Source organism: Vicugna pacos, chromosome 11 (assembly GCF_048564905.1).
Source record: "Vicugna pacos chromosome 11, VicPac4, whole genome shotgun sequence".
In the NCBI taxonomy this organism is placed as follows: Eukaryota; Metazoa; Chordata; class Mammalia; order Artiodactyla; family Camelidae; genus Vicugna; species Vicugna pacos.
This window is the reverse complement of record NC_132997.1, coordinates 80,725,605-80,749,425: the sequence shown is the minus strand read 5'-3', so window position 1 is coordinate 80,749,425 and position 23,821 is coordinate 80,725,605. Positions and strand designations below refer to the sequence as shown.

The window sequence follows — 23,821 nt, the reverse complement described above, 5'->3', positions numbered from 1 at the left end:
GCTTCCCCCAGGAGCTCCCCGACACATCTCTCTTAAAAAGCACAGCAATATACTTTGCATATTGTAGGCTCTCAGATGAGTTGTGGCTACACTATACTTCTTTTAAGCAGGCAAATAAGGTACTAAATGTGTGTCACCTTCCAGAGGAGCAAAATGCAGGGCAAGATCATTTTTTTATTACTACTGCACTCTGCCTTTGTCCAATTCAGGACCCATGCATCCTTGACTCATGTGGATCACAGGCTAATAAGCCACAGGGAGAAGGTTTAGTGCACAGGAGCTGAGGTCAGGCCGCTTGGATCAAGTCCCAGCTCTGCAGTGTACTAACTCTATAACGTCAGACAGTGTCCTGACCTCACTGAGCCTAGTTTTATATGATGAGTATACAACAGTGCCTGCCCCATGCAGTGGTTATGGGCATCAAAAGCAGTGATGCTTATAAAGCACTTGGCATAATACTTGTGTAAGTTTGAGTTGTCTCATAGTGTTCTTACTATAGTACATGAGCTCTTCCCATCACCAGGTCAAAGTGAAAAGGCAGGGTGGGCTGGATTCCATTCCTCATTTTACCACATATCAGATGTCTGGGGCTCAGTCAAGTTCACTAACACCTCAGTTTCTTATTTTCTCAGCTGTAAAACTAAGCTAATACTTCGTTGGGCTGTTGTAAGCATTAAGTCCTAATGCAAGTAAAACCCTTAGCACAGAGGCTGACACTAGTCATGCACTTAATAAGTATTAATACTAAAATTTACTGGTTGAAATATGAGTGTAGTATTATTATTGCTATTGTTAGTATCAGTTAAATGGATGCTTTTGGGAACAAGAACAGACTTATTTGGAGCAACTACGTCTGGCTTCCTTTAAGCATCCGAGTGGTTTTGCCAACCCTGATATTGAGCTCCTAAAGCAACAAACCAGGTGGCATTAATTTGTCACTGGGAAAAAGACGCGAGTGTGCCAGCATAGTGACCAGCCATTTGGCTAAGAATGTTTTTCATGGAAATTCACAACTGTGCTTCTCAGGCCTGGGACCTGTTCTCCCTCCTCCCTTCCTCTCTCTCTCCCTCGCTCATCAGATACATAGGAATTTATTATTAATGAGAGGGACTTGGATCCTAGGTTTGAACAATCTCTGTTTATTTTTCCTCCCAAGAGGTTTAGTTTCTCCCTCTAATTGAGTTTTGTTGGCAAGGACAGGTCCCCCACGCGGACTGCAGCCCTGTGGTAGGCATCTCTTGTTTGTTACCTACCACTTAGAGAGGAAAGAGACATTTGTCCTCATTCACTCTGCTAGTGCATATCCTGTTTGCTCCTCAACAAACAAATGTCTTACCACCCTCACTCCCAATGTGTACACCCACTTATAATCCTCTTTTCTCAAATACTCTCTTTCCTGGATGCTGTGACATTTCCCAGTTTTCCTCCTGTCCCTCTGGCTGTTTCTTCTCAGTCTCTTTTGTGAGCACCTCTTCCTCATCCTCATCCTTATAAAAAATCCTCAACATCTTCCTTTCTCTTCATAAATGTCCACCTCTTCGAGGACTCCTTGCCTCCATGAATAGGTCCACCCATTTTCTCAAGCAGCATCCTTGAAATCTTAATCTTCCTCATCAAAAATGACTCTTCCCCACCAAGAAATCACCAAGTTCTTATCATTCCTTGAATCCATATACACTTCTGTCCCCTCCTTCCATTATCCTAGTTTGGACCACCACAAAATTAGCTGCTTAAATTACTGCAATAGCATCTCTATTTGTCTTGCAATTGCAAAACTTGCTCCACATCCTTCAAATCCATTCTCCACAGTATAGCTAAGGTGATCTTCCTAGAACATAAGTGTGGTCATGGAAGAGCAACACTTTAGGTCTGTCTGTGCTTTCCGTACCCATCGAACCTTTAACTTATCTCCAACACCAAACTCCAAGCTCTAGGCATAAATGGATGATCTCCGGACACCAGCATGCTAGGATCTCCTGCCTCCATACCTGCTACTTGCTCTTCTTTTAAAATCTCCCTTTCCTCACTTTTACACACAACATAATAACTTCTCATCCTGTAAGTTTTGCCGCAGAAGATGCTTCCTCCAGGAAGCCTTCCCCATACATCCGAGTCTGTATATGACAACTCTCCAACGGGCTTGCGGCCTTGCCCCAGGAGAGATTCCTCTAGTGTACAAGTGCTGATTTGCTTTCTGTGCTTTTCACTATATAATTATTCATAACCAACAGGTGAAGAGGAACTCATCTATACGTCCCCAGTATTGTGATTGGTACCTGCTCAGTGATGGAAGGAAAGGGGAAAGAAGACAGGGAAATGGTAAAGAAACCTAATCTGACCTGATGAAGAGAAGGACGCTGTAACAACTTCTCAGCATGGAATATCTCCAAGGAAATAGCTTACTGGTGTCTAAGTGAGTTGTATGCCTGGAAATTCACTGTTGTTTGGTTTACTTTATCATAGCCATATTTTACTTTTTTTCTTTCACGTGTTTAATTGCTTACTGACTTCTTTCCTCCAAACAAGCAGATTTGCAGTTCAACAAAGTTGAAATTTCAAGCATGCCCATAAACAACATTAAGTATCTCTCTGTTTATAGAAAATAGCATGAAACTTCTCCTCTCATTTTTTTTGTATTTTTTGATACTTAACAACAGTGCTGTCCAAACTCTGAACCAAATGTTCCAATTATCCTGTACGTATGTCTCAAAAAGAGCTAACTCCTACCTGTTAAATTGCAATTATACCCATTAGCATAAGTGTCTTCACTTTGAATCACTGTTTTTTCAGTCCCTAATTACAAAATTGAGGAAGGATAAAAACCACCTAACACAAAGCTGACAATAAAATGAACTAGAATTCAGGCATCCTCTAGAAATGAAACAAGATGATCAAAAAGATGCTCATTGACCCAAGTTAGTCACTTCCATGTGTTTCAATGAAAAGAAGGTTATGACTAATAACGACAATTCTGATCATGCTGGTGACGCAGGGAAGACGGTGATGGCGATGACACTGGTGATGGGGATATTTCACGTGTTACGAGCCCCGGCAGCATGCCAGGCAGGCTGACAAGCCTTTTTACATGGACTGCCTTATCTAATTATTATAAGCCCAAAGGATGGATACTATTAGGAATGTTTCCATTTCTACTTTGCAGGTGAGAAAACTGAGGTTTAAAATTGTTAACCAATTTGCCGAAGGTCCTGTAGCTAATTGAGCGGGCAGAAAGGAATTCAAATTCAGATGATTCATCACAAAAGACATTATGTTTAACCTCTGAAATTCTGTCAGAGTGAATTTAATCTCCTAAAGCCTTAGCACCTTCTGTTTACGTTTGCAGAGTTCAGCAGGCAGTATTACCTACTTTCTATGCCCGTGGTTTGCTTACTATTAGGACACATCATGAGACTCCAGCAGGAGGAAGATGTGAGGAAGAAATGAGCAGGTTCCGCTCACTGCCTTTCTTATTTCCCCAAACTAGAGCCTTTCATTTAAAAATTCCAGTCTAATATTTTTCAAAAGGGATTTTCTCAGATTCTCTTTGTCACACATGAAAAACAATGAGTGAGACTTTTAAAATATAAATACTTAGGTACGGTGTAGCTTTACCTACAAATTCTCAATTTGTATCAGTAAAGTCAGAATTTCTCATAAGTCTTCTACAAATTCTATAACCTCTTTATGCCTCCATATTCTGATTTGCATAAGACAATGATACTATTTTCAAACTCATTGGGTTATTATAAATGTTAATAGATATAATTTCAGTATTTAGCACAGAGCCTGGAACATAGTAGTCACTCAGTAGAGGTCAACTGTTGTTACTACTAGAGGTTATAGACTAGAAACTCCTTTCCCAATTGATTCTGTGTAGACTCACTCTGTAAGGTGGTTTCAAAGCTAGAGAGCAGCTTGTTGATAAAATTCCTTCTGATGCCTTATTGTATATCTCAACAAGCCATAGCCAAAACCTTTCCCTATAAGATTTGTAAGTTCAAATAAAGGGTAAGTCTGGCTGTGCTTTCCAAGCTGCTAATTATAAAGGTCTACTTTTCCTGTTGCCTGGCTCGCTTATTCACCCACGTGGCAGAGAACAGAAAGCTACATGTAGAGAAGTTTCTACAAGAGCAGCATGAATTCCGTGACGATTTTTTAAAGTGGGTTTCTCAATCATTCTTTTCTTTTTTCTTTTAGATTTTTTCATGCTTCTTCTGCCACGGGGTGCTTGTCTATTTTTCTTTTTTTACACTTAGTGTACCTAAGACACACATTCATGCACGCAAATACGTAAGAATGGCTTCTGCTTTTTTAGATCCCCTGTCGGAGCCAGAGTGTGTCCAGGTTCAACCTACCTGGGTTCCAGCTTCTACATCTGTGATATACAAATTTTCATCACCCACTCTGGACTTGGCTAGCTGAAGCCTGGCTTCCTCGTTATGCTGTTTTATAGATACGGGATGGTTACCAAAGCAGAAGCTCTGGCAGAGGCGTAGTACTCACCAGCATCCTTCCTATAGTTGAGCAGGTTCTGCCACTACTCCTGGACAGCGTGCTGAGTGAGGAGGTGACATGTGTTACTGCCAGGCTGCCCCAGTGGAAACTCAGTGCTCAAGCCGTCCCAGCATCGTTTTACCTGCAACATTGACAAGACAGGCCATGAGTCCCAGATGGTGAGGCTCTTAGATGGAATGTTTAGTCAGACTGGATACTTGAGGCACCACATGGAGAGCTGCTTGGAAGTACAGTGGACTTTGTGTAAATGGTAAATACAGGAATAGATCTCTGATATGTTCATTTAGTGATCTGGGGTGTTTTGTTACTGTAACATAATCTATCCTCTCCTGACTAAAATAAATACCAGCCTCATAGTTCACAAATCCCAGAGCAAGAGGATGTTTCTCCCAATAGCATTGGCAACATCTTGGAGAGGATTCTTACAGTCCAGTTTGAATCACATGATCATTCCTGAACCATCACTGTGACCATTATGATTGATTAATCTAACTGGCTCACCCTATCCTGTGTCATGACCTACACCCTAGGTGGAGGAAAAAGAATATATCCAACATCATCATCTGGACTGAAAATGACTACTGTGGAATGATGGAGGAATGATTCTCCAAAGTATAGTGTATTTATACAGTGGGGTATTGATAGCTTCTGAGACCCATCTCTTGCTGGCATGTAGTCATCTTGCTATAATAGCAATGCTGTTGAGAGAGCAGTCATATATTTTCTTTTCTAAAGTGTGTAAGTGACAGACAGTTGGCTTTTTACTTTTGTTGTCATCACACACCAAGAAAGTGAACCCGCATGATCAGGAGTGGAGAAAGCTGTGAAGTATTAACCGTTAGACCTAATCTCTACTTCCTTCTATCAGCTATCTGCCATGTATCCCCTTCAACTCAATTCAAAAAACCCATATAGAGAACTTGCTAAATCAAATATATTGTGCTCAGAACTGTGGGGAATGCAAGCCAGCGGGACAGAGCATGAGAACAGTCTGCTTAAAATAAGTGAGAATCTGGAACAAGGAGTGGTTCTGACTTTTAAAAGGAGGAAAAATGGAAAGAAAAACAGTAGCAATCAGAATTGGCCTTTTTTTTAAAATTTTTTTCTATTGAGTAATAGTCATTTTACAATTTTACAATGTTGTGTCAAATGGATCTTGAATCATTAACAGGATGTCTATAGTTAGAAAATGAATGGAACGGCATGACTAGCGTGAGGAAAAACATTTATGCGGTCACAGGGATGAGGAGGTAAGAGTTTGGGCGTATACAGGCATGGTCCTATCAGGAAACAAATGATAGGCCTGTTAAAAAACAGAATTCAACCAAGTAAACTTGAGATGTAATTGACTTTATTCATTGATTCCTGAATCAGGCAGCATCCAATCTACCAAACAGAAAAGAGCTCCAAGAAGTTGTGCAAAATGGACGTCTTTTATAGACAGAAGTGGGCAGAGCCAACGAGGAAAGAGATTACTTCATCTTTCTTTGGGGGATGGAAGAGGGGGTCTCAGGTAGATTTCCTCAATACTGCTGACCAGGAAATTCCAGACTGACTGGTTAAGACAACATTTCTAATAGAAGTTGAAACTGCATTTAGGTTAGGTACTAAGTACTGGTTTCCTGAAGTGGGGCTCAGCACAAGCGACTTCATTTGGGGCCTATTGTTTCTTTATAACAGGCTAAGAAGAATGACTAAAGAGAGTCTAATGCGGACTCTTGCAAGGCATTTGGCAGGGTTAAATGAAATTCGGGAAAGGCTTGGGGAACGTGCCATGGCAAGCGATAGCAGGAAGCAGTTAAGACAGGAAGAGGCAAGGGGAACACAGCCTGGAGAAAGCTGTAGGAGAAGGGCAAGTGACAGGTGTTTTGGTCTTTGGTAGAAGATCGACCCTAATGCCAGCACATAGCCTAGCAGAGACAGAGTTCAGGGAATAATCACTCCAGCCTCCAGTGCTCTGACTCTCTGATATTTTTCTTTCTCCCATTGATCAAACCCAGCTGGAAGCCCAGCTGGAGTCATCTGTGGAGATCAGCCTCCTGAGTCACAGGGCAGCATGAACAAGATGGAGATGTGCGGGACAAGTGTGAATTGTAGCACAGAAGTCTAGAGGGGCCAAGTAAGACAGCAGCCTGGAGAGGTAGTTTGTAGCAAGAACAAAGGGGAAGTGGGGTTTGAAACAGAGGCATCCTAGACATTTATAACTCTGGGGCAACATTAACACTCACCAAGTTAAATTGGTGTTTACAAGAAAGAATTTCTTATGTCTTTTAATACATTAATGTCACCATGAATCTGAAAAAGTAAAATATAATAATGTCATATTTCCAAAATACATTTGACCATGAAACTTTTTTTTAAATAGAACATTTCCTGGTAATATATAGAGCTCAGTAGTGCCAACTAAGGAATTACAACTTGGCATAAACTCACTTATTCTGTTTTGTTTTATGATATATTTTATACTTAACTATATTTTCAGCTACTTGAGAACAGGACAACGGTGCCATCAAAACCTGTTCAATCTTATGCACTTTGCCTATTGCTAGGGGGTTAGAGATGGTGAGTAGAGAAGAGGCTTCTTTCTGAAAATGATTGAAGAGTCAAAACAGAATTGAGACGTACAGGTAACTCCAGTGTAGATAGGAGAGTCAGGGACGAACAGTGGTCAGGGAGGTACATGATACTCTTGAAAAGATTAAGCCACATGGAGGAGTCAAGTTGGGAATAAAAGGTGAAGGACCTTCAAAACAGTATGGTAGCCACACAGGGAGGAAATGGGGCCAGTTTGCCAAATCTGTAAGCTGCTCATCCATGAAGATGAACGGAATTCATCACCCCAAAGCAACTCCCTCTTTATGTCCCAGGCTTCTCCCACCATGTTTTGTTTTTTATTCTAAATGTATATAAATTGAGTGCTGTGCTTAGAATCTATTTCCTAGAAAGCCACTTTAACTAGTGGAAATTCAATAATCATTTCCCACTGATTAAGGAATGATGTAATAAAGATGTCAGTATATTACTCAATGATTCAATGAATAAAATATGTACTAAGTACCAGCTATTTACACAGAATGGTGGTGTCTACTCCCTTCCCCCATATTTTGTAAATGAGTGAAATGAAAAAAGTAAAATAGAGCTTGCAGAAGGCCAGTAATGTTTTCAAATGAATGAACCAGGAAGGCAGAGAGGAGAGACATTTTGGGAAATACATGAGGTTAGAGCAGGACGTATTTTGTCCACCTATGCCCCATGTGCAATGAACAGTGTACACCCAGCCAGCCAATCTCTCTGTCCTCTCACCACTCAGTCTATTCCAGCCTCAGATCCAGGAACCAGCTGTGGCCAACCAACAGCTTATCTGAAGAAGTCAGAGAGTTCTAGAATTGCCATTCCAAGGGCAAAGTGAGAATGCATCTGGATTACAGCAAAGAGTAGACCTCAGATTTAAAGGCGCTTTCTGTAATTTTTGAGGGGATAGAGGAGGATATGGTCTGGTGAGCATACAAGTTAAAAAAAATCATGCCAATTTCACTAGAATTGCTTAGATCCTCAACTCTGGTGAACTGCAGATGAGAGAGTACTTCACACTGTTAACATTACAGGGAGCTTCTTTAGAAACTGCACTGACCTTGAGATGCCTGAACATTTGGAGTAAAAGCCTTGAGAGAATTCATAAAATTGGATTAAAATGAAAAGTCTAATGTGGGAGTCATGTGAATATAACACAAATAACTCTTCCCTGAATTCAGGGAAATAAAAGCAGGGGGAGTATGTTAGCCTCAACAAGAGCCAGGGTGATGGGTGGGGGAAGGTGGAAAGGAGAGTTTTGTTTTCACTGTATTTTCTTCCTTACTAGAGAACAGAAGGTGGATGGCTTGATGTCTGAGATAATGCAGTATGTTTCATCAATTCATAGATGGTCCTTTGTTCTTATTTCAATGGTCATTTGTTCATATTTCAAATATGAACATCGTAAATATTCAGGGTGAAATCTTACAATTTCTATAAGCTGTGGAAGTTCACAAACTGGTGGCTGTCATTGCCCGTTGCTTGCATGAACTTGGTTGTAATTCTCTATGACATGGCTAGATCTCTTGACATGTCAGTCAAGAAACCATTTAAGGAGCATTTGAAGAAGAAATATATTGTTGTTGGCTTTCCAACAAACTGTTACTGTCAAAAAACCTTCCAGTGTCACTTTCTAGTAACGCAGCAGCACTGGAATTTACTGATTGGGTATTAGCAGCAAAGAATACTCTGGAAGGCAATAATGGAACACTGTTAATTAACACATTTAATGGCACAAAGGCAGATATTATATAGAAAAAATATGGACGCTGATGGAAAAAAATGGACAAAATTGCACAATAAGCTAATTTTGCTATTGTTATTTGAAAGGTTTCAGGAAAAAAAGACTTGTTGATATCTTGAGAAGAAGAAATATGTCTAAAATCTGTCTGAAGTGTACAGTGTTTAATGCTTTTGATAAAAATGGGAAATTCAGCTTTTTAAGAGTACCTTACTGGCAATACTAAGCTGCAAACCGGTTAAGAAACAATTTTATGTATTTAGTTATTTCCTCGTTGCATACGATCAGCGATCTATCATGTATTGCATAGGGTACCCCTAGGGTAGAATAATCTGAATAATTAAGTCTTTACATAATACAGAAACAAAAGCCTTTAAACCTATAGTTGACCAATGTGAACATTAATTTAAAATGTATTAATATGTCCCTGCCTTAAAGAGTTTAAACGGATCATAATCTCACTTTTCATTGATGATAGCCTTATTATGCACATAAATTATTCCATATCCATTGGGAAACTGCGGCTCTTCTGTGGTGCTTAGTTTCCTCATCTGTGACATAAAGAGGGGAAGGGTTAACTGGGTGACTGTAAGGTTATTTTATGCCTTGAATACTTAGTCTTTCCAGTATTAAAATCATTAAAATTTTAGGCTGAGATACTCATTGAGCTTCTGTGTCCATGTGAAAATTACAACCAAGAATGTGTTAATAGGGGCAGTGGAAAGAACAGCACAGCTCCATTGCGCATCTATGTGACCCTGGCTAGTTCGCCAATTCTGGGTCATAGTTTCCTCATCTCAAGAGGAGAAATCATACAAAGGGTCCATGAGGCTCCAAGCTTCTATGATTTTTAAAACACAAATTTAAGCACACAGAGGCTAGTGGAAAATTAGAGATAGACTCTCAGGATTTTTGGCTTGCTTCTGTGGAAAATAATTCTAAAGTCAAATCTCAAGTTATTTTCTAAGCAAACTTCAGTTGTGGGATACACACAGAAAGCAAAACTTCAGCCACTGTATCTATCCTCTGCTGTCCTTTGAATAGCTGTCCTAAAAGACCTCCCCTACTGTCAGCAACAGTGAACCCACCCATTAGTAAATGTACGTTAAGTGCCTATTTTATTCAAGGCATTGTTTTAGGAGCTGACTTTCCTAGCCTAGAGGGACACAATATGACCAATTTACTTAAACTAAGGTTAGGGGCTCCTAGGGATCCTTGCAGATTACTCTCTGTAGGGAAACAATTAAAAACACAGATGACCCTTCTAGTAGTCTGAACTCTGTTCCCTCAGTGACTAACAATCCAATTAACAACACTAGTTTAGTAGTTGGTGTAGAATTACTTGCAAGTGTAAGTGTTTGTGAAGATAATTCTAAGTGGGATCAGTTTTTGCCTCATCAGGAATAATCGTATAGTTGTGCTTTTCAGTTCCTCTTATGGGACCATTGGGGGCAGAAAAACATCATTTAAGTACCCAGGATATTTGAAACTAACCAACAAAAAAGATTAAAAAAAATACAGCAGCCACACTTTCTATTGTTTTCAGGTCAAAGGGATGTTGAGAAACCTCCCACTGACTGTCACTTTGGCACTTTTGATTTCTTCTCCTCCCACTGTATTAAACATGCTACATTATACAACCCCGTGAATATAGATACTTCTGCTTCCTCTTTTGAGTTTAATCGTTCAGTATTCATGTGGCACATAGGATTTGTAAATCACTTCACAATAATTAATTTGTTGAAGAAAAACACAGATGGCTATTTTGGTATTCAAATTACATTGAACCCTGGTATTTCCTTTAAATATGTATCAATATATATCCCCATAAAACTTGGTATTTCCAAAATGCTTTATAATTATGAGAATCACAGTGATTTTTTTCAAACTGACTATCTCTTTCTGTATTCCAAAACTCTATGATTCTACTCATCCAATTGTGATACATTTTGGCAAATAAAAAAAATTCCTACTTTATAAATTGTTTAGTATTTTAGAGATTGGTTTAAAAGCATTTTGATACAACCCTCCGCCAAGGGGTTTAGACTTAGCAGGCATTTAAGAAGATCCTCTTGAACAAATAAAGAATAAACACATTTTTTTCTAATGCTTTTTTCCACTTTTACATTGCTTTATGCTCCTGTGGGTTCTCTTTCCACATCTCTGAACCAGGCATTCTTGATCGGTAATAATGTTATGTCTCCATCTGTGTTTTCCTTCTTCATCCTTTCTCCTTTACATACAGATAATCAGAGTAACTGTTGTAAATCTCATAAAATTAAGTCAGTGACATTACGAATCTAATGAGATGAGAGCTTAGCTTAGAAAAAGGGAAAATAAATACCATTTTATGTTTGTTGACTAGACACATATAGAATGTGTACATACAAAAATGTTCATTAAAAATAAAACTGATTAAAAACTCAAGCAAAAAATTAGGGATACAAATTATATATTTCAAAATAAAACTGGGAAATCTGATCAACCTCCCTAAAATGGTTTAAGAGAGAAAAAAGAGAAAGAGAACATGAAATAGTGACATTAAGAATAAAGAAAATACAACTACAGATACATAAGCTATTTGAAAAATTATTAAGTAAATACAGAATAATTTGTAAAGATAATCTAGAAAATCTAAATGATGTACTGAAATAGAAGACAGAAATCTGAGTGGATAAATGTAGAGTTACTATAGTGATAGTTACAGTTTTAGCACCCTCCATCAAAAGGAACTAGGCCCAGTTGGTTTTACTAGAAATATGCAGCACCCCATTAAGGATGAGCTAATTTTTGTATTACTTAAAATTACAGGAACTGAGTAAAATTCAGAAAGCATCTCAGTCAAAAATAAGCCTGAAAATAAAGATATGAACATAGTAACGTATGAATCCCTTTTAAGAAAAATAAATCTTGCAGGCCCACATTTTGATTTACATTACTTACATATGTATAAGCTAAAAATAGGTTAGAATTCCATATTAGTTATAGTCGTTGTACTTTAAACCCCCAAACAAATGCACACAAATTAAGTGCATGTTTATTAAAAATGATACCATATAAAATATACATCTTAGCCACTTGATTTCAACCATTGCATTAAGTTAAATAAGTGGTATAGGACTTGGTTGAAGAAAAGCCTATTTTTCTGTTTTTAAGTACATAAGCTTAATGAAACTGGTAATGAGTATGCCTGTTCAAATACATATTTTTAGAAGAATTACTAATTGCTTCAAGGTTTAGTTTACTAGTTACAAATTGTCAGAACTCATGATTTTCCAAAAACTCTGCTAATGAGCAATTTTGCACTCATCAAACACCAATTTTAATCAGATGCCAAATAACAAATCTGTAGATATACCAAGTTCACTTGAAAATAAATTAACATTGTGATACTTCAAAAGCATGCATTAAATGGCTATTTTACCTTTTATTGCTGGACTAAGAGTAGATAAAATCTTCATTACTTATTTATAACTTCATTTATTTTTACAAATTAAAATATTGAGGCAAAGTCTACACCTTTGCTTCTCATTTCTGGCTGCAATTTAGAATTACTTGTAAAGATTTAAAAAAAATACTGATGTTCAAGCCCCAACTTTACAGATTATGATTTATTTAATCTAGTGTTAGGTCCAGGAATGTATAAGAAGTGTCAAGGACTTCCAAACCACACAATGTATATACATGTAACTTTAATACAGTATTAACTGCCGTGATTAGATTCTCCTAATCTTGTTATGCCTGTATTTATATGTCCTTTAAGAATGACCCAATTCCCTTTTATTCTATCCCTTGTTGTCTGTACACCTTGTTAGTTTTGATCTAGCCTTGGTGAGAATTCCATCTTGAGCACAAAGGCAAAGTAGGACATTGGACTCAATAATAAGTTCTCAGTTGTAGGGTGGTGACCCACATTTTCAAGATTATGGTTAGATGTGTATTATTTTAGAATATCATTGAAATGTAACACATTGAAGCAGCTTACAATGAGAATAAATCTATACAGTACTTGTGTCCTTGGGTTTCAGTTTGAGATCTAGTTAAAAACTAGTAAGTACATAAGCAAATATTCTAGATAATTAATACAAAATTGAATCCAACTGTACTTTAAAGAAATGGCATATTATGATAAAGATTTTTACTAAGAAGATAAATGTAGATTTCCTAATGGTAAGCTATTAGTACAATTCACAGTATTAATGATTAAAACAGAAGGAACCCAAGACAACCCAAATATTAAAAATGTTTTGATCAAATTCACCCATTTTTAGTAAACTAGGAATAGAAAAACATTATTAACTTTATAATTTCTTACTTAAATTTTGAGAAAACATTATATTTAGTGATAATATTAAAAAAACACTGGAATTTAAACTGAGGAAAATAATTGCCCAAAACTATTATTCAACAATCTTGTCAATGAAATAAAGACAAAAGAAAATCTGAGATAGTATAATATTTTTGAAATTAAGTAGCAATATTTGTCCTCTGCAAGTAATATTAACGGTTGCCCTAGAAAATCTAAGAGGATCATTTGAAAAATTCTGTGAATAATAAAAAAGTTTATTTTGGTAAGTTACCCATATATGAAAGTTTCACATGAAAATAGGCTTCCTTTATGCCAGTAATAACAAATCAAGGAGCATAATGGGAAAAAATGAGTGCTTATTCACAATAAAACAAGAGATATAAAATAACTAGACATCAGCTAAAGAAACATTCAAGGTGTTCAGAATAAAGCAATAAAATGTAATTCTGTTTTCTGGCCAAGATAAAGTAACTGGAACTGGATTTACCCAACTGCCATAGCCAGACAGTAAAAATTGGAAAACATACACTACAGAGGTTTGGAAAACAGGCAGTGCAGGACAGTGATTCCCAGAAGAGGAACAACACATGAGGTGAGACCTACAATTGCTCCTCAGCTTACACTGAGGATGTCCAGAGTGTTTCTAGGCTGAGGTGCAAAGTAGAGCAACCCAGATGGAGACTGTTGGTCTCCTTGAGTTCAGAATCAATGTTGGGTTTCCAAGGAGCCCAGTGCAGTTAGATCAATCATAAGAAAGAGTACCAGGGGGGAGAGGGTGGGAGACGGGGAGAGAAGGGAACAGATGGGGGAGAGAGGGGGAGAACACATTCTGAGATATACAGATCCCCCACCTCCCACTTCTAATTCTTCAGTTGAGTACAGATCAGAGCATATACATGAAGCAACTACTCAATGCTTGGGAAAAGTACAATCAGTAAAGAGAAGGCAAAGGAATCTCCAGAACTCACAAAGAGGAATAACTAGTATTCCAACCAACCATAGTGGAAAACTCCTATAACACATGGGACATTAGGTAGAATCCTCAGAATAATACTGCCTCCATATGAAGATATAATTAGCTCAAGACTATAGGTTACTCTGATGCCAGTTTACAGAAGCTTAAAATCAATCTTCATAAGTGTAAAACATTCTCCAAAGAACTTGACTATATTTCAGAACAAATCTCAAAAATATTTGAATAAGTGCAAAAATATCCAGGACCCAACCATGTAAAATTCACAATATCATCTATAAAAACTTACCAGGCATGAAAAAAAATCAGAATACAAGCCATAAGGAGGAGAAAAAAATATACCGATCAAAGCTTACCCAGAAATAATACAGATGATAAAATTAATGGGGAAGCACATTACAACAGTTATATAATTACATTCTGTATAGAAGTTAAAGGACTATATGCACATGTTAAGGAGAAGCATATGTAACAAAAAGACCAAATTTAACTTCCTACAGGTGAAAATACAACGTCAGAAATGACAAACACATTGGAACAAGTGAAAAGCCAATTAGACACTGAAGAAGGAGATATTAATGAACTTGAATACATAATAATAATAGGGACTATTCAAAATAAAACACACAGAGTAAAATGACACTTAAAAAATATACAGGACATCAATAAACTGTGGGGCAATTTCAAGCATACCAAAATGTCTAACTGGTATTCAAGGGAGACAAGAGAAAGAAAGGATAAGAACATTTTTAATTCCAAACATTTCGCAAAACCGACGGAAAATATAAACCCATAGAGTCAAGAAGCTTAAGGAACTCCAAGCAAAAGAAACATAAAGGAAACATTACCAGGGAACTTCATAATCTATTTGCTTTAAACCAGTAATGAAGAGAAAATCTTGACCATATCCAGAGGAAAAAAAAAAAAGGACATACGTACTAAAGAAGAAAGATACAAATGAAAACAAACTTCTCGTTGGAAACAGTGCAAGCCAGAATTCAGAAGAGAACCATTTGATAGAGCTCTGAAGGAAACCAAGCAAGCAAACCTCTAAACCTAGAATTCTAGGAGTTCTATACCCGAAGGTGAAAATACAAACATGCAAATGCTCAAAGATTTTAATAGTATATTTCACTAGAAGAAATATTAAAGTCCTTAATACGTAAGCAATCCTAGATAGGAATCTGGATCCATATTAAGGAATAAAGAGCACCATGAAACAGTAAATATGTAATATTAAATCATTTCTCTCTTTTTTTTAAATATTATCATTAAATATCTAAGGCCAAAACAGTAACAATGCATTGCTGATTTTATAATAAATTAAAAAGTAAATGAAACCTAGACATCTGATCTTAGAGAAGATGGCATAGACCAATTTTCCCCTGTCCCAGTTTCTGTCCACCCGGCCACTTCAAAAGACCCATTCCACCTGCACCGGCAGGGCAAGAACTCACCAGGAAGGAATTCCATTTCCCAAATCCCACCACACAGGAGTAGGCAAGCTTGCTCCACCTGCAGTGAAAACAGCAGACACCCAGCATTTCCCATCCCTGCACCTAGTGGCAGAAGGAGACACAAGATTGGTATCTCCTGGCCCTTCACCTAAGAGCAGAGGATGACCCAGGACCAACAGCTTCTGACGTCCCCATCCCCAACAGAAAGAGGCTCAAGCAAGCACCTCTGTCCCAGCAGCTGACACCAGCAGGGATCCTGTGCAAATCTCAGTAGCACTAGGCAGCCTACAAGACCAACCCAAGACAGTAGTCACTGAACCATAGGTGGGGAACCTTCTACCCGTCACCTGGCAGCACCAGGCACAGGGAAGTGCACTTCGCCTTTGTGGGCCACATCAGCAGGGATCAAGAGAAGCCCCAGAGGCACCAGGTGAACAAAGCAGACCATGATGATATTGCAAGGGCTGAAAACCCAATTGTCACTGAAACTACAGACCACAAAAGCGGGACAAAAGGTACCTGGTAAACCTAAACAGCATTGCTGCTTGCTAAAAATAGAAGATTTAAATAGAATCTAAAATCTCCTAATATAAAATCCAAAATGTCTAGGATTCAGTTGAAACATCATTTATCAGAACCATAACCTAAATGAGAAAACTATGTCCTCTGACTGCAGTGGAAATACATTAAAACTCAGTAACAGAAGACTATCTGGAAAACCCTGCAAATGTAGAAACTAAATAATGTATCTCTACATATCCATTGAGGCAAGGAAGAAATTAAAAGAAAAAATAGGCAGTATTTTAAACTGAATGAAATTGAAAACACAGTATATCAAAATTTGTGGGATGCAAGTAAAGCAGTACTTAGAGAAAATTTTATAACACTAATTGCCTATTTCATAAAGGAGGACTGCAAAGCAATGAAATAATTTTCTACCTTAAGAAATTAGAAAAAGAGAAAATTAATCCCAAAATAAGAAATGCAAAGATAAATTAAAGGTCAGAGTGGAAATAAATGAAATACAAAACAGAAAAACAGAGGCAGATGAAAGAAATCAAAGCTGTAACTTTGAGAAAATCAATACAATTGATAAACCTCTAGCCAGACTGTTGAAAAATAAAGGAAAAAACAGAAAATACAAATCACCAATATCAACATCAAGATAAGAGAGGGGGTCTTACTAAAGATTCTTAAGATATTAAAATGTTAATAAAACAATATTACAAACAACCTAATGTCAATAATTTGGACAATTTGGATGAAATGAATAAATTCACTGAGAGATATAAACTACCAATACTCAGTCAAGAAGAAATATATAAACTAATAGCCCTATATCTATTAAATAAATTGAATTGGTAGTTAAAAACCTACCCACATTGAAAACAGTGAGCACAGATGGTATCTCTGGTGTATTCTAATATTTAAGGAGAAATAATGCCAATCTAGATAAACTCTTCTCTAAATTAGAGATTAAAAAACTTTCCAGTTCATTTAGTGAGACCAGGATTATTCTGATATCACTATCAAAGATATTATGAGAAAATTGTATACCAATGTCCCTTATGAACTTAGACTCAATAATTCTTTTTTAAAATCTAGCAAATCAATTCCAACAATATATAAAAATAATATGTCATAACTAAGTGGGAGGCTATCCCGGGAAGACAAGTTTGGTTTAATATTTTTTAAAAATCAATACAGTTTACCTTTATCACAATAAAGAAGTAATGCTATATGGATCATCTGAATAGTTTTAGAAAATCTAATTGTTTGGTAAAATACAACATACATTTCTGATAAAACTTCTCAGAAAACTAGGAATGAAAAGGAAATTTCTCAACATGATAAAAGATATCTACAAAAGGTCTATAGCTAACATCATAACATTCAAAGACTGAATGTTTTCCCCCCAAGATCATGGACAAGGCAAGAAAATAAGAGTAACACAGCTCCAGAGAAGGCCAGATTCTCAGCCCTGTAAAGTCTCCGATACCAACATTAGGACCCTAATAGCAACAGTAGATAAAGTTCAGAGCCTCGAGCTCCAGGACTGCCTGCAATTTTCAGGGTCTTCTGAAGTGGTCCTCTCCCTTGCTAGAAGACAGTAGCCCCACTTTCCCTGAAGAATAAGGAGACACTTTATTTAGATAAGTTGCTTCACAAGCCATCACTGATAGCAGAAGAGAGCAAAAGTGTCAAGAGAAGTGGCCATTCTAGAGTGAATATAGTCATCCCTTGGTATTCACAGGGGATTGGCTCTAGGACCCCTGCTGATACCAAAAACTCCTTATACAAAATGGTGTAGTGTCTGCATATAATCTAAGTTCATCCTCCCCTCCACTTTAAATCATCTCCAGGTTACTGTATAATAAACATCTAATACAATGTAAAAACTATGTAAATAGTTGTAAATACTATGCAAATACTATGTAAATAGTTTCAGGTGTGTGGTAAATTTAAGTTTTGCTTTTTGGAACTTTCTGGAGGTTTGTTTTTTTTTCCCAAATAAGTTTATTTGTGGTTGGTTGAATCTGCAGATGCAGAACCCATGATACAGAAGGCCAACTGTGTGCTACACCAACTGCTGATGTTCTGTAGGAAGGTTCAGAAGATCCATTGTTTACCAAAGTAGCAGGAATATGCAGATAAAAGGGCACCAGCATCCCTGAGAACCTAACTGGTGGCAGAGCTGCTGATATATTCTGTTACAGAATGGGACACCCTGGTAGCAACAAAGCATGGTACAGTCCCCAAAATAACTGAGGCTAGGTAGCAGTGCCCAACCATCTAAATCAAGTGGATACAATGATCCCAATAATCATCAAGATCAGTGGCAGAGGCTCAACCTACAAAGAGCTATGGAGATGGTTACAGAACATGGTGTCCAGAGGCAACATAGATGGCCACTCAACGAAGATACTGCTTAATTTATACGATCAAATGAAATCAAGAATGGATGAACTTAAGGCTGAGGATGGACACACCAGTAAAGTAACATGATCCCTTAACCAGACCTGAGCCAGTTTTCATACCCAGAACCCATAGAATGAAGGGGTAGGATCTTTTTAAGGGACTCTGAAATAGTGCTACCAGTTAATTTAGCAATAATTTCCCAGAGACCTCTTTGGTCACTTACTCAGGTGAATGTACGGTAGAGAAAAGGAAACATTCAGGATTAGTAGTAGACACATGGATTTTTTAGACACATGGTCTGAACTGACCTTGACGCGCATGACCCCCAGTTAGAGCAGGGGCATGTGGGATGCAGGTAATAAACGAAGTTCTGGCCCAGGTCTGATTCACAGTGGATCCACTGTGTCCACAAACAAACATGCCGAGCATTTTCTTAATCACTAAATGTACATTTGAAATACACACACTTGTGGTTGTCAGAATCCCAACATTGGTTTCTAGACTTAGGATAAGAGCTATTGTATTGGGTTAAACTAAATAGATATGTTTGAAATACACCACCATCCACCCTCTTAGAGCAGGCAGATAGCTAGATATGAGCAGAAAAGGGGAACACAGACCAAATGGCAGAAACTGGGCAGAAAGGAGGGGCATGGGCCAAATGTAGGAAACCATACATCATGTAAGCACCAGGGGTCCCTGAAGAGAAAGAAAAGCAGGGCTGGTAAGTGGTCACACCTTTGAGGGGGTGATAAGTGGCCCAGAGGCTAAAAAAGAAAGGTGAGAAATGGCAAGAATCTCCAGAGTCTGAATGTAACCTTTTTCTCATTATGCCCTTATTTCAGTAAAATTAGCCTTGCAGATTAAAAGTACCCATCATGCACCGACACCATGACACTTCTGATCTAGACTAAATAAGGACAAAACCCCTCTTCCTTTTGGGAAGGTGGAGTTGGGATGAAAATCAGGAAAGACAATCTCAGACCCTTCCCTCCCTAATGAATATTCCGCCCATTCATTTTTACACCCTATGTAACCAACTTGCCAAAGAAACTCGGCAGCCGCTCACCTGAGCCTGCCTGCTCTCCCCTTGAGAGTGTACTATCCATCCCTTAATAAATCCGCACTTTTCCTTTTTAACCATTGTGTTTTGTCTCTGAATTCTTTCTGGGATGGGGCAAGTACCTGGAAACGGGTTACATCTAGCTGCAGCACCCCACCCCACAAAATTATAAAGATAATAACTAAAAAACAATGATGTTACCGAACCAGGTTCATCTTACCAGATGCACAAACCCAAATCGCTGAGATGCCAACGTTTGCAGCAAAGAAAGGGTTTATTGGCAAGGCAGCCAAATGCAGAGACGGGAGAAAAATCTCAAATCTGCCTCTCGAAGGCAAGGAGCTTGGGGTATTTATGGGATAACGAATAAGAAGCAGGGTGGTCTGGAGCGTGGGGGGCATGGGGAAAGGCGATTGGGAAAAGGTGTGGCAATTGCTCTGTTCAGGCCTATTTAAGCTATAGGTCTCTGCATGTTCAAAATGTCACCCAGCAGATGCTGGCGCATGCCCAGCTGGAGGTTCAGTGCCCCTATTCAGTCTTAACTGGTTTAACTTGAACTCAATGCAGCTGATTCCAAGTTCCTAGAAGACAGCTCAGGCAAACATCTATTATTTACGCTACAAGCCACTTGGAGGACCCGCAAATCTTACAACGACCTTATTAGTGAAGGCAGGTAAAAAGGACTGACTAATCATTCAGCACGTTTTCTATGATGCATCCTAGGTGAAACGACATGCAGAGTGCCACCCTTAAAAAGACAAGAAGAATGAAGGGAGTTAGCCCCTGTCATGTCTTCATTCAATTCATCACTCTGGCCTCCAAAATACCATGTGGTTCAGAGGACAGGAAAGAATGTTACTGCAGAATTAACCAAGTAGTAACTCCAGCTGAGATGGATCATCACCTGCATGCAGAATGTGCCCACGGACCTGGTGAATGCCTACATCCCAGCCCTATCAGAAAGGAGAATCAGAAGCAGTTCACCTTCATGTGAGAAGGGCAATGCTCAATATTTATGGCCTTTCCCAGGATTAAGTTAACACTCTCATCCTTGGTCATTATACTGTCCAAAGGTACTTGAATCATCTGCACATTTTGCAGAACATCACACTGGGACATCTTATGAGGGACATTCCTCCGATAAGACTGGATGAGCAAAAAGTGGCAAATGGAGGCTGCTGTCGGATCTATGTGCTCTAGAGGAAGATAGTTTTTAGGGGTCTAGTCTAGGACATGTGAGAACATCCCCTTCACAGTAACGGACAAGTTGTATTTTATACTTCTCATCTAGAAGGAAATAGCAAAATTTTGACAGACCTCCTCAGGCTCTGAAAGCAGCACGTTCTGCACTTGGAAATACCCTTTTGACTCATTTCCTAGACGATACGTTCACTTTCCAGTATAAGTGAGGCTGAGAGAAAGAGGTTTACCACTGGTCCAGGTTGTAATTCAGGCAGTCTTGCCACTTGAGCTGTAATTAGCAAGAAGATCTTAATACAGTGAAGGCAAAGATGCCATGTGAAATTCACGGAAAATCCAAACATCGACTTCTGTGGTTTTGTGCCAAATCTGTCTGCAGCAGAGAACTACACTCTGTTCAAAGAGCACCAGGCCTGCTACCAGGCCCTGAGCAACACTGAGCTTTTGAACATGGGATGTCAAATGATGATATGGCCACAGGTGCCCATCATGAGCTAAATTCCTTCAGACCAATCAAATCATAAGATTAGGTGGGCCAAGCGGCACTTTATTGTAATATGGAAGTGGTGCAGCTTTTCCAGAGATCTACAAAAATAAAACTTTTAAAATTAGTAAGTTCACAGGATATGGTTTTAACATACAAAAATCATTTATTTCTATATGCTAACAATAAACATGTAAAAACTAAAATTTACAACATATTACCATCCACAATCACTCGGAAAAATGAAATACTTGAGTATAAATCTAACAAAACATGCATAGTACTTAGATAGTGAAAACTGAAAGATATTAATGAGAGATATCAAGGATACATAGATGGAGAGATATACTATATTTATGGGTTGGAAGACTCAGAGAAGATGTTGCATTCTCCCCAAATTGATATTCAGGTTTAATGCAATTCCAATAAAAATATAAGCAATGTCTTTGTGGAGATAAATAAGATTATTCTAAAATACATATGGAAAGACAAAGAAAGTAGAACAGCTGAAAGAATTTTGGAGAAAAAGTAAATAAAATGGGAAGGGGAAATCACTCCACCCAATTTCAGGACTTCTTATGTAGCTCCAATAATCAAGCCTGTAGAACTGGTGGCGAGATGGACACAACAGAGATAGAACAATGGACAAAAGAGAGAAGCAGGTATAGTGCCATCAGGTGTGACAATCTGATATTTGACACTGTTGCAAACCAATTCATTGAAGGAAGGATAGTATTTCAACAAACAGTATTAAGCAATTGGAATTCAATGATGGGCTAATAATAATAATAACAGTAACACAACAACAATAATAAAAAATCCTCAACCTAAACTTTACACTTTAAACAAAAATGAACTTAAAATCGATCAAAGATTTAATGTAACCTATAAAACTTTCAGAATACCACATAGAAAAAATCTTCGGGAATTAATATTTGATAAAGAATTCAAAAGCACAGTCTATAAAAAAATTGTTAAGTTGGACTTCATCAAAAGTTAAAATGTTTGTTCTTATAAAAACTATGTCTAGAGAATGAAAAGGTAAGTTACAGACTTGGAGAAAATACTTGTAAACAACATATCCGACAATGGATTTATACCCAAAATACATAATGAATTCTCAAAATTCAACATTAAAAATACAAATAATTCACTTAGAAATTGGGGGGAAAAGCATGAAAAGACATTCCACCAGAGAGGATGTATGGACAGCAAATAGGTACATGAAAAAAATCCTGAACATCACTAGCCATTAGGTAAATGCAAGTAAGACTATGTTGAAACATTGCTCCATACATTTTAGAATAGCACACATAAAAGACACAACGCATATAAAATATACTGGCAGTACCAAATGCTGAGGAGGAGGAGAAATTAAACCTCTTACATACTGCTGGCAAGAATTTATGGTATAGCTATTCTAGAAAATAGTTTGGCAGTTTCTTAATAAAAAAAATAAAGCTAGCTTAACTAAATACACACTGAGAAGATAACCTAGCAATCACACTCCTGGGCATTTTCCCTGGAGAGCTGAAAACTTATGTCTGTGCAAAAACCTGTACACTGTTGTTCATAGACCCTTTATTTACAACAGCACAAAACTGAAAAGAACCAAACTATCCCTTAGGTGAATAGTTAACCTTTGTTTCACGTAGTATGTAACACTGCTCAGCAATAAAAAGATGGGCACCTCATCCACGGGAACAACTGATACAGATTAATACAGAGAAGGCACTATTGAGTGGAAAAAGACCTGTCTCAGAGATCACACAGTGTACGATTCCACTTACCTTACCTTCTCAAAATGCCAAAATTGTACACGTGGAAAAGAGATTAGTGGTTGCCAGGAGTTAGGGCAACGAAACTACAAAGCCTGATTCTAAAGGAGTAGAAAGAGAGGCCATTGTGGTCATGGAATGGTTCTGCACCTTGATTGCAGTGGTGGTTACACAAATACACACATGTGATACAGTGACGGTCGCATTATTCCAATGTCAATTTCATGGTTTTGATATTGTGCTATAATTATGTAAGATGTAACCATCGGGGAGAACTGGGTGAAGGATACATGGGGGCTCCCTGTATTATTTGTGTGACTTCCTATGAATCTATAATGATTTCAAATTTTAAAAAAAGTTTTAAAAACTCAAACAGTGGACTTTTCTTCAGACACTGGAGTTGAAACTGTACTTGAGAACAAGGGCAGTAGTTAGTTTGATTTTAAGCCAGTCTGTATAAATAAAAAGTGTTTCTCTTTAAATAGTGGGATAAGAAATAGAATAGAGGAATCTTCACCCTACTGAAGGCCCATGGGAATGGACACCGAGGGTAGATTCACATCCACATATTCATGTTCAGTCTGGGTCATAACTGAATGATGAGTTGTGAATAAACCAGGAGGCAAAATTGCTAGCCGTTTGGATTATCTCTTTTCTTTTTTTAATTGAAATACAGTCAGTTACAGTGTCAGTTTCTGGTGTACAACATAGGTCCCAGCCATGCATATACATACATGTATTCATTTTCTTGTTCTTTTTCATTAAAGGTTATTATAAGATATTGAATACAGTTCCCTGTGCATTATGGAAG

At 37.9% G+C, this 23,821-nt stretch overlaps 1 long non-coding RNA gene across 3 annotated transcripts in view; it reads right to left on the bottom strand.

The window, feature by feature from the left end:
- Positions 1–23,821, bottom strand: part of LOC140699840 (uncharacterized) — a 359,940-nt gene that overhangs the window by 220,930 nt on the left and 115,189 nt on the right. For all 3 annotated transcript variants that reach the window (XR_012078086.1, XR_012078088.1, XR_012078087.1), the window contains exon 3: positions 4,504–4,636. This is a non-coding gene — a long non-coding RNA (uncharacterized lncRNA). The remainder of the gene's footprint in view (positions 1–4,503; positions 4,637–23,821) is intronic.